Source organism: Lemur catta, chromosome 24 (genome assembly GCF_020740605.2).
Source record: "Lemur catta isolate mLemCat1 chromosome 24, mLemCat1.pri, whole genome shotgun sequence".
Lineage (NCBI taxonomy): Eukaryota > Metazoa > Chordata > Mammalia > Primates > Lemuridae > Lemur > Lemur catta.
Window position 1 is genome coordinate 16,254,080 of NC_059151.1, and position 14,749 is coordinate 16,268,828.

At 45.0% G+C, this 14,749-nt stretch overlaps 1 pseudogene; it reads left to right on the forward strand.

The window, feature by feature from the left end:
• Window positions 1-1,301: 1,301 nt before the first annotated feature.
• On the forward strand, window positions 1,302-10,107 carry LOC123627283 (annotated as a pseudogene).
• Window positions 10,108-14,749: the final 4,642 nt, after the last annotated feature.

Sequence of the window (14,749 nt, forward strand, 5' to 3'; positions counted from 1 at the left end):
ATTGATGAGATATCACCTGTGAATGTAATTAGATTCTTTTTCAATTTTGATTTAAAGCAAATTATTAGAAACGACTTGACTAGCAAAAAGATTTATTTGTCATTTACTTTTTAGTGAGGGTAACAATGCTTAGAATTGTCCCTTTGCTTTGCACCCTAAAGCCTTTGTCGTATCTCAGGCTGTACACCCCCATAAGAGTGGGTGGGATGGCAGCTGCCCCTCTCTTTTGTAAAGCGAAAGAAGAGAACACGAACGAGGCAGGAAAGGAGAACCTGTTTGTCCCATGGTGGGCACCTTCCCTAGCTGATCTCTTGGAAGTGAAGGAACACACAGAGGTTGAGGGTTTATACACTGATTCCTCTAATACTACACTTGAACACACACTCCTTGGAAAGCCTGTCTGTAACCCCCGGGGTTAGACGTATGCTAGTTTGAAGACCATTTACCACAGAGAATTGCTGGCCTAGTTAAGATGAGAGATAGGAAAGAGTATTGAGTTGGTGGTTGAAGAAATAAAGAGGAGCAGACAACCTGGGGAAGAGAAGGAAGATAAGGACCTGCAAAAATTATTGTTGCTGAATCATACGCAATGGTTCGTTTGATTTTTTCAAATATTCCATTTTTAATCCTTATGTTTACTTCGGATTTTGAGCCTAGATGTGTATTAAATCATTATGATGAAAGGCTCACACCTACTGAAAGTATCACACCTACTGAAAAGTTAACCCAGTTTTAAGCTCTTATTGATAGTTTTTAAAAATAAAAAAAAATCACATCTCTGCCAGTGTAGGTAAAACATATTCAATCATCCAGTCTTTCATTCATTCATACCTTAATAAACATTCAAAACTAGGCCGGGCACGGTGGCTCATGCCTGTAATCTTAGCACTCTGGGAGGCCGAGGCAGGAGGATCACTCGAGGTCAGGAGTTCGAGACCAGCCTGAGCAAGAGCGAGACCCCGTCTCTACTAAAAATAGAAAGAAATTAACCAGACAACTAAAAAATATATAGAAAAAATTAGCCGGGCATGGTGGCACATGCCTGTAGTCCCAGCTACTTGGGAGGCTGAGGCAGGAGGATGGCTTGAGCCCAGGAGTTTGAGGTTGCCATGAGCTAGGCTGATGCCACGGCACTCTAGCCCCAGCAATAGAGCAAGACTGTGTCTCAAAAAAATAAAAATAAAAAAATAAACGTTCAAAACTATTCTCCAGACCCACCATAAATCATTTTAAACAAAGATTGAATACCGGTGTCTTCCTCCAATTTCTGACACCACAGTAGGGAGCAAACACAGCTCCCTATGTGGAGCTACATGGAGCTACATGGCTCCCAGTGGCTACACGGCGTCCACTGGCTACAGCAAGGCAGTCAGGTATGTTGATGGCAAAAGTGAGGGGCAGAGGAAACATGCAGGTTTCACAAAGGAAACAGCATTGGAATGAAACCTAAATGACTAACAGTGGTCAGAGAAACATTTCAGGCAGGGGTCAGATGTGGTGGCTCATGCCTGTAATCCTAGCACTCTGAGAGGCTGAGGCAAGAGGATCACTGGGGGTCAGGAGTTCGAGACCAGCCTGAGCAAGAGTGAGACCCTGTCTATACTACAAAAAAAAAAAAAAAAATAGAAAAAAATTAGCCAGGTATGGTGTGTGCCTGTAGTTCCAGCTACTCTGGAGGCTGAGGCAGGAGGATCACTTCAGCCCAGTATTTTGAGGTTGCTGTGAGCTATGACGACACCACCACTCTAGCCCAGGTGACAGAGGGAGACTCTGTCTCCAAAAAAAAAAAAAAAAATGAGGCAGGGAAGACAATGAGGTCTTGTTGATGGATTTAATATGTTAGAAGATAAGCTAGGATACTCTCCAGTAACTCAACAAAAGTGCTTTAAATACTAATGAGTTTAACTCACAAACATGAAGTCCAAGGGTAAGCAGTTCCAGGAATGCTTAGTTCAATGGCTTAAAAACATACTCAAGAACCCAGTTGCTTTCCATTTGGGGTCTACCCTGCAAAGATTTGACTTTCATCCCATGTGCCCACCCTTATGGAGGCTGCCATAGCCTCAGTCATCCAATCCTTGCATAAACACAATCCTTGCATAAACACAATCAAAACCAGAACAGCCATTTCTCCTGGTGTGTCTCTTCTTGTCGGGGAATAAAACCCTTTCCCAGGAGACTGGATCTTACATCACAGTTGCATTATTGTCCATGCCTGAATCAATCACTTACAAGAAGAGTAGGATGATCAATTGGGTTGGACCAACCAACTTTCAACTGCATTGTGTGTAGAAAAGTCTATGAAGAACTTGAAACTCAATACCTGGACAAAATTGTGGTTCTGTTGGAAAGGAAAAATGGGATATTGACTCTCAGGTAGTAAATTAACAGAGTCTGCCTGAACTCTCAGCTCTCTGGCTTAGGTGAAAGGATAAATGTTGTACTCTTCATTGAGACAGGATCCATCAGAGGAGGAGCAGATGTGTGGGAAATTATGGTGAGATTTGGAACATACAGAATTTGGGGTGCCTGCGAGACATTTGGGGAATGTTTGCTAGGCAGTTGAGTATAGGGTCTGGGAGTCATGAGCAGAGTGCTGGTAGGTGAAGTCATAGGCATGAATAGAATTCTTGGTAGAAATACCAGCAATGAGAAGACAGGGTTATGAGAAATCCTTGAGGAAGATTCATCTTTAAGAGGAGAACAGAGAAAGAAAAATCAAGAAAAGAGGTTGAAAGACTGAGATTGAAAGAGGAAAAAGATATTTTCTCTTGAATTCTAGAGGAAGAACAAAGGGATGACAGTGCATAGTTTTGTCAGACTTTATTATGGGCTTTGCCACCATGCCTATGAACTGTCACACAATGAGAATAATGAAGTAGCCGGAAGTAAGAGTGAACAGGAAAAATTGATGGAGTACATGGGCAGAATGTTTTTGATTTTGCACAAATCATTTAGACAGGCCTCACTAATTTATTTTGTCTATTATATATACATAGACAGAAAATCTATTCTCTGCTCCCAGGAAAGGGGAAGCCTGCTATCATAGCTTTCCTTGAACACACAGTGCTGTTCTAGAAAGGTGGAGGAAGGGGACTGGAGAGTGCAGAATCCCTGCAGTATCATTGGTGACTTGGGCAACAGTCTAAAATCTTTATTTGAAAAAAAGTTAGGTGCTGCCTAATGGCTGCAGACAAAAATGTCAGCGGTTATAAAATCTTTAATGGGTGGCTCATAATTTCTTCCTTCCCTTCAAATAAAACTCATGGTTCTTTTTGCTCAGAGAGTTCTTGGATTATGACTTGATTTCAGTGCCACATTCCTCATGACAGCAACACAAGACAGCGGGTGGCAAGTGCCATTAACACCATTTTACATGGGGGAACCCGGAGAAGCCTGGGAGTGAGTCACATAGGGTCACGGCATGGCCAGCTCAGGGCCCAGAAACCATGTTCTCCCTCCAATTCCCCAGTGGATGTGACCTAGAGAGAAACAACCTATATGTGGGTAAACCCACAGCTTTCAAAGACCTTTCCCATCCATTTCCTTATTTAATTTAAGGCTTTGCCACAATCTTGCCACAGTGTTATATTTCCTATCTTGAACTTAACCCAACCATTCCTTCAAAGACTTAGAACTTCAATTATAAATTCCCTAATGATACACTGGCTATCCAGAGTCAAAGTAAATAATGATAATATCATTTCTTCTTTGGAAATGGAAAACATTCTTTAAAAAAATAATAATAATATAATTTTTCCAGATGAAATGAAGCTTCTCCTGGAACAAAATGATAGTCAATGTTCCATTCAGAAAATGCCACTTGGAAAAGTCAATGAATCCATTTGCATTTCAAACTTCTGAGTCATTTGGGATCCCCTGATCTCTCTGCTTTGAAATTGTGAGCCACTTCCTATTCTTTTTATGACAGTTCAGAAGATTTACTGTTAGAACTTCTTATTTTTCCTTTCCTAATATTTTAATTTCTCTCATTCAGAATAAGTTGCAATCATTCTTTTTCAGTCACAAGATGGCTGCATTTGAGCTTAATATACAACCCCATGTAATCAGAGAGATGCGAATTAAAATAATCATAAGATGCCATTTCAAATGTTTCAGGTAGGCAAAGAGTAATAAATCTGGTAACACCGAGTGTTAGAGGTATGTGCTGTAGCAGGGACTCACGTGTTACCCAGGGCAGAGGAGGCTGGTACAAGCACTCGGAAAGCAACTTGGCAAAACTTAGTCAAGCTCAAGTGATACAGATCCTATGACCCGGCATTTCCACTTCTTGGTGTTTCCTCTAGAATAACTCTTAACAGATGGACATAAATAAACACATACAGAAATATTCAGTGCAGGCCTATTAGCAATAGTGAAAAAGTAGAAGGAACCCAACTGTTCCTCAGGAAGATGAATGGATTGACTGTGTTTCATATTCAGCAGTGGAGAGTAGAGACTCCTACAAATATCCATGTGCAGATGATCTCAAACACATTCTTTTTGGATAGAAAAGTTGCAAAAGGGCCGGGCACGGTGGCTCAAGCCTGTAATCCTAGCACTTGGGAGGCTGAGGCGGGCGGATTGTGTGAGCTCAGGAGTTCGAGACCAGCCTGAGCAAGAGCGAGACCCCGTCTCTACTAAAAAAATAGAAAGAAACTATATGGACAGCTAAAAATATATATATAGAAAAAAATTAGCCGGGCATGATGGCACATGCCTGTAGTCCCAGCAACTCGGGAGGCTGAGGCAGTAGGATCGCTTAAGCCCAGGAGTTTGAGGTTGCTGTGAGCTAGGCTGACGCCACGGCACTCACTCTAGCCAGGGCAACAGAGTGACACTCTGTCTCAAAAAAAAAAAAAAAAAAAAAGAAAAGTTGCAAAAGAAGAGTGTGGTACTGTTTAGGAAAAAATGAATTACACACATACAAACAGACTGTCATACACAAAACATACACACTGAAAACATCAACAGGGATGATATAGACTGACTTTAGGATGCTGGTCATGTCACGGAGGGTATGAGAACAGAATGATATTTTAACAGTCTCTATTATTTTTTTGCAAAATTGAAAGATTGCAAAATAAAAATGAGAACTATCAACACTGTTTTCATCTTGCTGTTGAGTACATAGGGTGTGTCATATTCTCTGTCTTGCTCTACATTTGAAATATTTCATAGTTATACATGTTAAAATTGAAAGCTCCTGTTCTGGCAAAAGAGCCCAGCAGTAAAGGGAAGGTGATGACTAAATCAGATAGAAAAAGTCTGGAGCAGGACTTGGCACTGATTTTCTGTAAATGGACAGAAAGTCCATATTTTAGACTGCAGGTGTTAGGTCACTGTCTCCACTACTCACCCACTCTGCTTTTGAGACAAGGCAGCCTTGGACAAAACATAAATGAAGGGGTGTGGCTATGTTCCAATACAGCTTTATTTACAAAAACAGACCTCAGGTTGGGTTTGATCTGTGGGCCATGGTTTGCCTCAGTTTACGGTTTCTAGAGGTAAGTGGTTTCAGCAGACAAGCCATCTTAGGCTACAAGGGTGATGCTGGGGCCAGGGAACATCCGGATCTTTTTCTAGAGAGTTATTTGGGCAGATAGACCATTACTGTCCCAGTCTAAGAACCCAAATCATCAATGCAGTATCTTTAGTAGCGGAGGCTGTGGCAGTATTAGAACTCGTAAAAATAATCTCTGAAGTTTAACATTGTTGGGGATTTTGCTTTGGAGGTTTCTGTTTGAGTCTTTCTTCACTTTGGTGGTGACAGCAAGTTTATGCCAGGTGTGCCTATCAATATTCAGCCCTGGGAGCCTCCCTTCAACCTTCCAAGGATGCCCAGGAATTCTTAGGTCACAGAAAATGTCTCAGCCCCATCCCGATCCCCATTCCTGCATAGCCCCGTACTGCCTTGACCTGACTTCTACAACTCAGTAAGGTCACCCTGGGAGGGAGCTCATCAGCTTAGCTGTACCCTTGGCCTTTGGTCACTTGCGTTCACCTGTCAGGAAGGATGACTCAGCACTGCTGTAGCCTTTCCTAGAAATCAGGAAACTGTATTGCTCAAGCTCCTGTTGGCAGAACCCTCTTCAGGTCTTGACACTTCTAAGAAGGGCTGATAGAAGGGCCCTGGGATGCTTTAGCTGCCTAGATACTCGACTGCTTTGGCCTCTGCAGCCCCTGTTCTGGTATCTACCACGGCCAGGCCCAAGGGCGTTCACTTAAGAGAAAAACACTTCCACCGCCTCTCTCTCTGCACCACCAGCTTTGGCCCACCCAGTCTGCTCAGGCCATCAGCATTCACAGTCCTGACACCCCTTGCCAAGTGACAACATCGCCAGGCCAGAAGGATGGTTCATAAAACCAACAGCATTTATTTATGAGTTTCTTCTGCTAGAAGCCAACTACAAGATGTGAGAGTAAAATGAAGTATCCTCATGCTGTCGTTCCTGGCAGTTGTCACAACATTCTTGAGAAGTTAATTGTACGCCAACCATTTTTCTGAGTAGCAAAGTGATTCAGGACAGAGCAGGATGCTAAAGTACTAAATTCAGGTCCTGGAGGGGCCCAGTGACGTATGCACACAGGGACAGTTGGTGAACTGGAGACAGAGGCATGCACGTTTGTTCTCTCCCCCAGGAACCCTACGCCACCAAGGGCCAGCAGAGGAGGAGCTTGGCTTCATTGCTTTAACGCCCTGAAGAAAAGAGGCTGCAGCCTCATAGACACCAGGGCAGAACGCCTCTGGCCTGTTTGCCTGTTTGGACACTGAGATGCCACGTTACTGCTGCTGGGTGTGAAGGAGGAAAGAAAGGAGACACAGGAAAGGATAGAAGAGCCTGAGGTGGTCCCAGTCATCTAGATTTCAGCAGCCTCTCTTCCCTTTCCTGAAAATTGGAGGTTTGCTTTTCTTCTTAGGTTCCTGGGAGACACAACTTTTAAAGGTGATGCTTTGAAAAGTTTGAAAGCGTTCAAAGGACGCATGTTGTTAAACCGCCGCATCTACTACTGTTGACTATAGGAGCTTTGGTCCCAAATGAGTCTGAGCACGTTCTCTCCGACGACGAGGCGGACCTGCTGAGTGGCCGCATGCATTTCTGAGCCCGTCCACCCCGCGTGGGAAGCTGTTCCTGGAACCAGGATTTGAGGACCCGGCTGACTCTGTCAATCTTTCCTGGCTGGGACTCGCAAACTCTTGGTTGTGTTTACCCAGGATGTTAATAATTTTGGAAATCATTAAAATGGAACCAAAATACTTTCTTTTTAAGAGGCTACTGAGATCACAAGTCATTCCGCAAATATAATAAGCTGTGTAAGCTGAGCGTGTCCAATACTCGACACTTGCCACGAGCCAGCTGGAAGCGTGGCCATTTTCATATGACACCTCGTGTGTGGAACTAAGGAGGAATGAGAAGAGCCTTCTAAAAACTAGGCCTTAAAAGTGCAATAATTGTGTTGGACAAACTGTTTTAAAAAAAAAAGAGAGAGAGAGAGAAAAAACTTTCTTTTTGTCCCCGCTCTCTGCTCTCAACTGCCCGTTGTCATCTCTGTGACCTAACTCCCGTGCTTTCGCCAGTGTCATCATCCTAAGGAATCCCATTAGGATTTTAAGGGACCCGCTTAGTTGTCACTTTCTATGCTCTTCCTGTTCCCTCTCCAGGCAGACCCAATGCTTTTGCTTTGCACCCTCACTGTCATTTGGGGTCACTGGTGTTCATCAAAGTTACCTGAGACAATTCTTAAAAATACGGATCTCAGATCTCACCCAACCTACTGATTCAGAATGCTTTGGGGTGGACCCTGGAGTCTGCATTCTAAAGCACCGCAGGCGATTCAGATGTTGTTGCTGGCAGGACCACGACTGTGCGAACCTAGGCCATTGCTGCTGTTTTTAGCCAAGAGGCAGCGGTGCTCACCCGCAGCTCAGATTTCACAGCCAGGATGCCTGGATTTAAGTATTTTACATACTACTGGTTATATGATCTTGGCAATCTCTCATTGCCAAGATCGCATAACCAGTCCTCATCCATAAAATGCAGAAAACAGTAGTACCTACTTCATAGAACTCTGATAATTAAATAGGTTCATACAAGAAGGGAAGCTATCAGTGTCTGATGTGCTTTGAGAACTAATAAATATGTGCTACTAACATTAGCATGGATAAATTTATGACATTTATTAACAATTTGAGGAATTCAACATGCTTAATATTAAATTTTAGTCATTCTCTATACTTTGGGCTGATTAATATAATATTATAACTAATATTCACTATTATAACTATATAGTGACATATAGGGAGATTATTGTTGCATGTCCACTTTAGGGGGTGTTTGTAAAAGGAATGGGAGTTTATTCAGCTCTGTAAGTGGTAAATACGCAGAGAGGGAGTGAATAAACATGAAGACGATGCTGATGACAACAGCTGTGTCGGGAGCTACAGCTGTGAGACGAGACGGTTGTCATCTCTGTTGCTGGGTAACTGCTAGTGTGCCTTGAGGCCACTCAAGAAACTACAAACATTGAAAGTGGGAATTAAACTTTGAAGTCCATCTTTCCCTTTAGTCAGACTTCGGTTTGCCTCCTACAAGACACATTTCAGACAAAGTAAGACTCATTGCTCTGCGATTCCCATCCCCGTTGAACTTGTGTGATAGTGTCCTAACACAAAGACTGAAAATATAATACATTCCTGTAAGCAAGCTTTGCATTGGCATCAGACAGTTTTAATGCAACCTGGAAAATGTCTCTGTTCACTACCAGGAATTGGTTTTCACTATGAGAATCTAATTTATGACTCATTTGAATGATTTGAATATCTGTGTGCAGATGTCCCGTGCTAAATGTTATATATTACTTATAAGTCATGCTAAGCAGAGACGCAACAATTTTCCTAGTCTGTGTCCATTTCTAGCTTGAATACTCGTCTTTAAGAAACTTGCGAACCACACCCACCTTCCTTCTACTTTTTACTTATTAATTTTTCTAATCATATCCATGTCTAGTGGTTAATTTTGATGGCTCCGGAGGTAGATGCCTGGCTTTAAATCCTGGGCCATTGCTCAGTGGTCGTGTGACCTTGGGCAAATAACTCAACCTCTGTGGGCCTCAGTTTCCTTCATTATAGAGTAAGGATAATAATACCACCTCCCACTTCAGGCTGTTTTTAGGATCAAATGAAATATCTATCACCTAGAACATACTAAAACACAGTAAATGTTGGTTATTAACTATTATTGGTACTTCTGCAAACTGGCTCGAGCTATCTCTTGACAGCATTTGCTTTGCAATTCTGTGATTGTTCAACATGTGTGTGTTTCCTAACTGTATTATAAATTACTTGCTGACCATTTTGTCCCTCTCCTTGTCTTGGGGCATTATCTGGGTGCCATCAACAGCAGTACACAAATGTACTATTTAGTCACTTCTCGCCTCCACCTGCCGCTGGGCAGCCAGTAGTCAGCCCCGCCCCGCCTGTCTCTTCTCGAAATAAAACAACTCTACAGCACTAAAAGGAAAACCGCGGATCGCGCACTCCATCGTCCATCCCAACCAACCCCTCTGACTATTCTTCTCGTTGCAGGATGTTCGGAGGCTTCTCCTGTCCTTGTTCCTGGTGGCCGTGCTGGCGAGGGTTGCGGGAGCCCGGGAGAACCGGCCGGCGGGCGCCATCCCCTCGCCTTCCAAGGACGGCAGCAGCGACAACTCGGAGCGATGGCAGCACCGGATCAGGAGGTGCTGGCCTCCAGCCAGGAGGCCCTGGTGGTCACCGAGAGCAAGTACCTCAAGAGTGACTGGTGCAGGACGCAGCCACTGCGGCAGGCGGTGGCGAGCAGGGCTGGGGCAGCCGCCGTCCTCCCCCGCTCTGCCGGGCCAGGGCGACTCCTGCCACATCCCGCGGCACGTGGAGGAGGAGGAGGAGGAGGAGGAGGAGGAGGAGGAGTCCTTCCCGTCCTGCGCCTTCTGCCGGCCCCAGCGCGTCACCTCCGTCCTCGCGGAGCTGAGTGCCCCGGCCTGGACCCGCCCTTCCCACTCAGAAAACTCCAGAAGGTGAAGCAGCGCAGGTGCGTGTCCGTGAACCCGAGCGACTCGGCCAAGCAGTGAGCGTCCCCGAGGGCGCAGGCCGCTCTGCACGCGCCCCCGCCGCGGGTCGCGCCGCCCCCGTCCCCGTCCCCGTCCCTGTCCTCCGAGCCCACTCACGCGCTGCCTGGTGTCCCCACCCCGGCAGCGGCAAGCACGTCTCTTGGGGCTGACGGTGTCCTTGTCCAGCACGTGGACCCACCGCAAGTGGAGCTTTGCCGATGTGTCCCTGACCGACCCCGGCCCCACCAGAGCCTCCGGAACCGGGTTGTGGATCAGGCCCGAAGGAAAAGGCTGGAAAACCACCGCCACCCGCCACCCAGCCGTCGGAGTGACCTTGCAGGTGATGCGCTGCCAGTCCGGCAGTGATGTTTCCACCGTGTGGAAAAGCGAGTAGTTCCCTGGCCTCCCCCGACACTCCGGCCCGCCCCCTCCCGCGGGCAGCGGAGGGCGAAGGATGCCTCACTCTGCTGAGCTGTCCCCAGACCTCTCCTGCGGGTCCCTGGACCTCTGGCTGGGCTGGGCGTGCTCCCTCTGTGATCCGGAGGCTGCCCTGGGCCTCCACTGTCACGCGGCTGTGGACAAGTCACATGAAGATGTCCATGGACAGGGGGTCTCTTCGCAAACCTGATACCAAGAAGACAACTTGAGCCACTTGGATCCCGAAGTGGCCTTCCCTGGGGACCTTGCTCACAGCAGGCCACACCCTCCCCCACCCTGAGCCACCATCACCCCTTCTTCCTCACTGTCCCCCCCAACCCCTTTGTGGACTGAAGACGAACTCTGGTGTGCATGCTGTTACCGCTGCAGTTAGAATATTATCACGCACAAAAGTCTATGTATTAACGCTGGTTTTATAATTGACCTATATTGTAAAGAGTTGTTTAAAAAAAAAAGTATTATAGACCTATCCATATATTGTTTCACATGTTTTGCCTCTGGCTTTGCAGCACAATTCTGAGTAAGGAGAACAGCAGGTGATGATCTACCCAGAGATGTTTTTAACTCAGAAATAATGCCTGGTCAGCAGTTCACTGCCATGCACCTATTTTAGATTGGGCAGGGAGATGGGAGGAATCGGATTTGACTTTGAATATTACGTCACGGAAGCTACTAAAGCATTGCAGCACAATGTAGAAATCGGGTTGGGACAGATGGGTGTCGGGAGGGGAGTCGTTTTAACCCAAAACTCAAAAGCCTGCCCATGCGGGGTGAGAAGGCCTGCTATTTTCACTGCCATGACACTAAGCAAAAAAAAAAAAAAAATCCTGTTAAAAGAAAGAGATATTTAACAATATAAGGAGTCAGGTCACTTTGTGGTATAGGAGGAAGGGTGGACTATAATATGTAGAATAGCAATCTAGTTGAACTGTCCTGCAGAAAACAACTCTCTTCCTTTTCAAAGTATAGACTGTACCAAGGTCCCTTTCACTTTAATAAGGGATTGTTGAAGTTTCCGTGTTGTGGACTCTTGATATAAAAAAGTAGAGATAGTTTATTTTCCAGCAAAATGATACTTTCTTTGGGTCCCTTTGCTAAAATGTCCTAGGAAGTCTTCCCTGTGAGTAGTGTGTATGGAATCTGACTAATGTGACTGAGATGCCCCTGCTGGTTGTCAGCATGTTTTGCAAACTTTTCCCTGGTGTCTCCCTAGCCAAGGGGGCTCCTGCCAAGGGAGCGGTTCCCTAGTATGTGAGAGAGACCCTCTCCCAGCGTCTCTGGGGACTGAAGCTTCCTGACACTAGGCAGTGGCAGTAGATCTAGAGACACTCACCCAGAGAGCACGATTGGGCATGGGTGTGTTGGTGGATCTATTTCAGGTCTCTGCACTGCAAGGCTCTTTCCTGTCCCTTCTGTAACACCATGAGACCCGAGCAGCCTGTGCTGTTGGAAAGCGCTTGGCCTCGTAAATGGGTAAACACAGCCTGAAACAAGGAGGCAGAAATAAGAAACCTTGAAGGGCTGGAACCTGGGAATGGAGAGAAAAAGTAGAGAGGGTGTCCAAGGGCAGAACTGATTTTTGCATTTAGCGGAAAACCCCAAGTCAGACTCCGTGGCAGAATGCGCAGCAGGAGCACTGCGAGGGAGGCAGTGTGATCACGTGACACGTGATCAGACTGGAGGCTAAGGGGGTGCAGTAGGAGGGGAGTGGAGGGGAGTGTCTGCCCCAACTGCAAAGCCAGCCCCTATCATGTTACTAACACAGAACCCACCCAGATAGGGGGAAGACGAAGCTGAGAATTTGCAGAATGCAAACATGAGCACACTCTCTGTTAAACCCAGCCGTGGGTGTAGCAATGAGAGCAATATGGTATGCTGCAGTGTGAGGCTCCCTCTGGAGGCTGTTGTGTGGACAAAGTTTACCTTCTGATGGCTCAAATTGTATTTAATTGGTTTTTTTGTTCTCTTTATAAATGAAGAAAAGCTGTAAGTATAATGTAATTATTTTATAGGTATACTATTAAATTATAGAACAAATAAAGGTACTTTAGGGTTATATGTGATCCCGGTGTTACGTGCCATGAAAGTGGAATTCTGAACTTGTTGCAATGAACAGTGAAGGAGCCCCGTGCGTTCAGAGCGCTTTTGTCTGACACAGTGAGTTCAAGCCCTAGCCAGCTGTCACCCCGTCTCCTTTGGGTGCCGGCATCTGCAATGAGAGTCAGAATCAGGCATCCAAGGAGCAGAGGTGGTGGGTGGGGCTCTCAAGCCTGGTCCTTGGGAGCCTCCAGGGCTCTTCCAGATCTCCCGCCGCCTGAAGACAGAATATTCTCGCTGTGCTCTCTGAATAAGGAACACTGAACAAGGAAGCCTTGGGAAATTCCTGCAAATAGACGTCTGCACTGTTACGCTCCTCTTCCGTTTAGCAGCCGGTGCACACCGCACCCGTCTCTTCAACAAGCCAGAATGTGTCCTCAGTTTTGTTCCTTTCCTCATTGACTTCTCACGGGTTTCAACATTTCTTAATTTAAGTACTTGTTAGTTTCACAATGTCTCCATTTTTCTACTAATTGACTTATCTGCCATTCAAGTAACTCAATTATCAATAAAAAATAAAAACCTTAAGAACATTGCATATGGTTGATTCACTGTGTGGACTTCAAACGAATTAAATTCAACTTACTAATAAATAATTCATCTCAATTAGTAAATGGGACAGAATAGTCCACTTTGGAATTCTAATTCGCTTATTTTTGAAGTTGGCTGACTAACTTTTAATTTATAAAGTTGAGGAAAGTGAATTTTTGCTGTTGCTCAAACAACATAGAATGTATGTATTCCTAGAAAGCTTACCTAATGATTAATCTAGCACCACTGATTATTAATGTCTGCATAGGAGATAGTAGTAAGACCAAATCATAAATAATGCAATTAAAACTTATTGATTATCATGTTATCTTCTGAATTCTACTTAATCTCCAACCTTGCTTCCCTCTCTGTCCAGTTCCACAGCCACTAGGCCTCATGCACAGCAGGCAGCCTATCCACTTGACCAAAAGCCAAATACAGGAAACCATGCAGTTTTTATTGTTGTCCTTTGTATTCATTTGTGTTTCTGGCTTCTCCAGTATTCAGTCTAGAATATGGGGCAAAACAAACAAAACCAGGGAACTTACTGCCGTATTGTTCCTTGAATCCTGAGTTTCCTACCTGGTCTGCATCCTTTTCTCCACCTTTTAGGATCTTCTTATGTTTGTTTTATATATGTATATATACAATGCCTAGAGATTTTAGTGGGAGGAATAGAGAAAATGTGTCTACTCCATCTTGCCCAGAATCAGAATACCCCTGAATCTTTATAAGTTTTATCGGCCACTTGCTAAGGTGTATAGAGTGTGCAATTGCCAAGACCTCCAACATACCCCATATCTCTCATCTGGTCTCATCTGATAATCATATGGTGAATCAGGGTAGTGTTTTACAGAATGTCCATAAAATCCAGGTCCCTCAGGTGTAAGAACTTACCTAGGCTGGGGCAAGACCGTAAACATAAACTTGTTCATCCCATGGGAATGCAGAGTGCATCTAGTTCTCCTTCCTATAGGTACGGCAAAAACCCTCACATTTTCCAGATCAAGTTCTGGAGGTTGTTTTAATCTGCTCTAACAAAAAGAACACATTGAATACTGTAGCTACAGTATCTACTGCCATGTTCCATTTGATTTTTGTCAGAGCCAGCAAACTATGACAGGGGCTACAACAATATTAAAGTCTTTGAGAGTTTTGTTAATTTCCTCCATTCCTTCTGTAGTTCAGCATTGTTTTTCTGATTTACTCATTTTGCTGTGGTGAGGAGCAGCTTTGGAAGCTTCCACATGTTCCTCACTACTGCAGTATTTCTTACTTAACAACTCCAAGAGTCAATATGAGGGTTCTTCAAACTGCCAAGACTGTCCCTTCCAATCATGTATTTGGAAATCAGAAATCGGGGGAAGAATCACCAGGATGGTCCATGGACCGGTGAGCCCACTGAGAGCCAGACCTTAGCTAGGACTCTAGCAGCCCTGTGGGTCCCCAAATTAGCAGGGAGCCATGGTGGTTCACTGGGGCACCAGGTTATTAGTGTCAGTTCAGACCTGGTGTTCAGTAATTCTCAAAAGTCTTGAGTATTCTTTTCTCCAAAGCATATTGATCTGAATAAGTGGTCCTAAGTTCCCTGATTAAG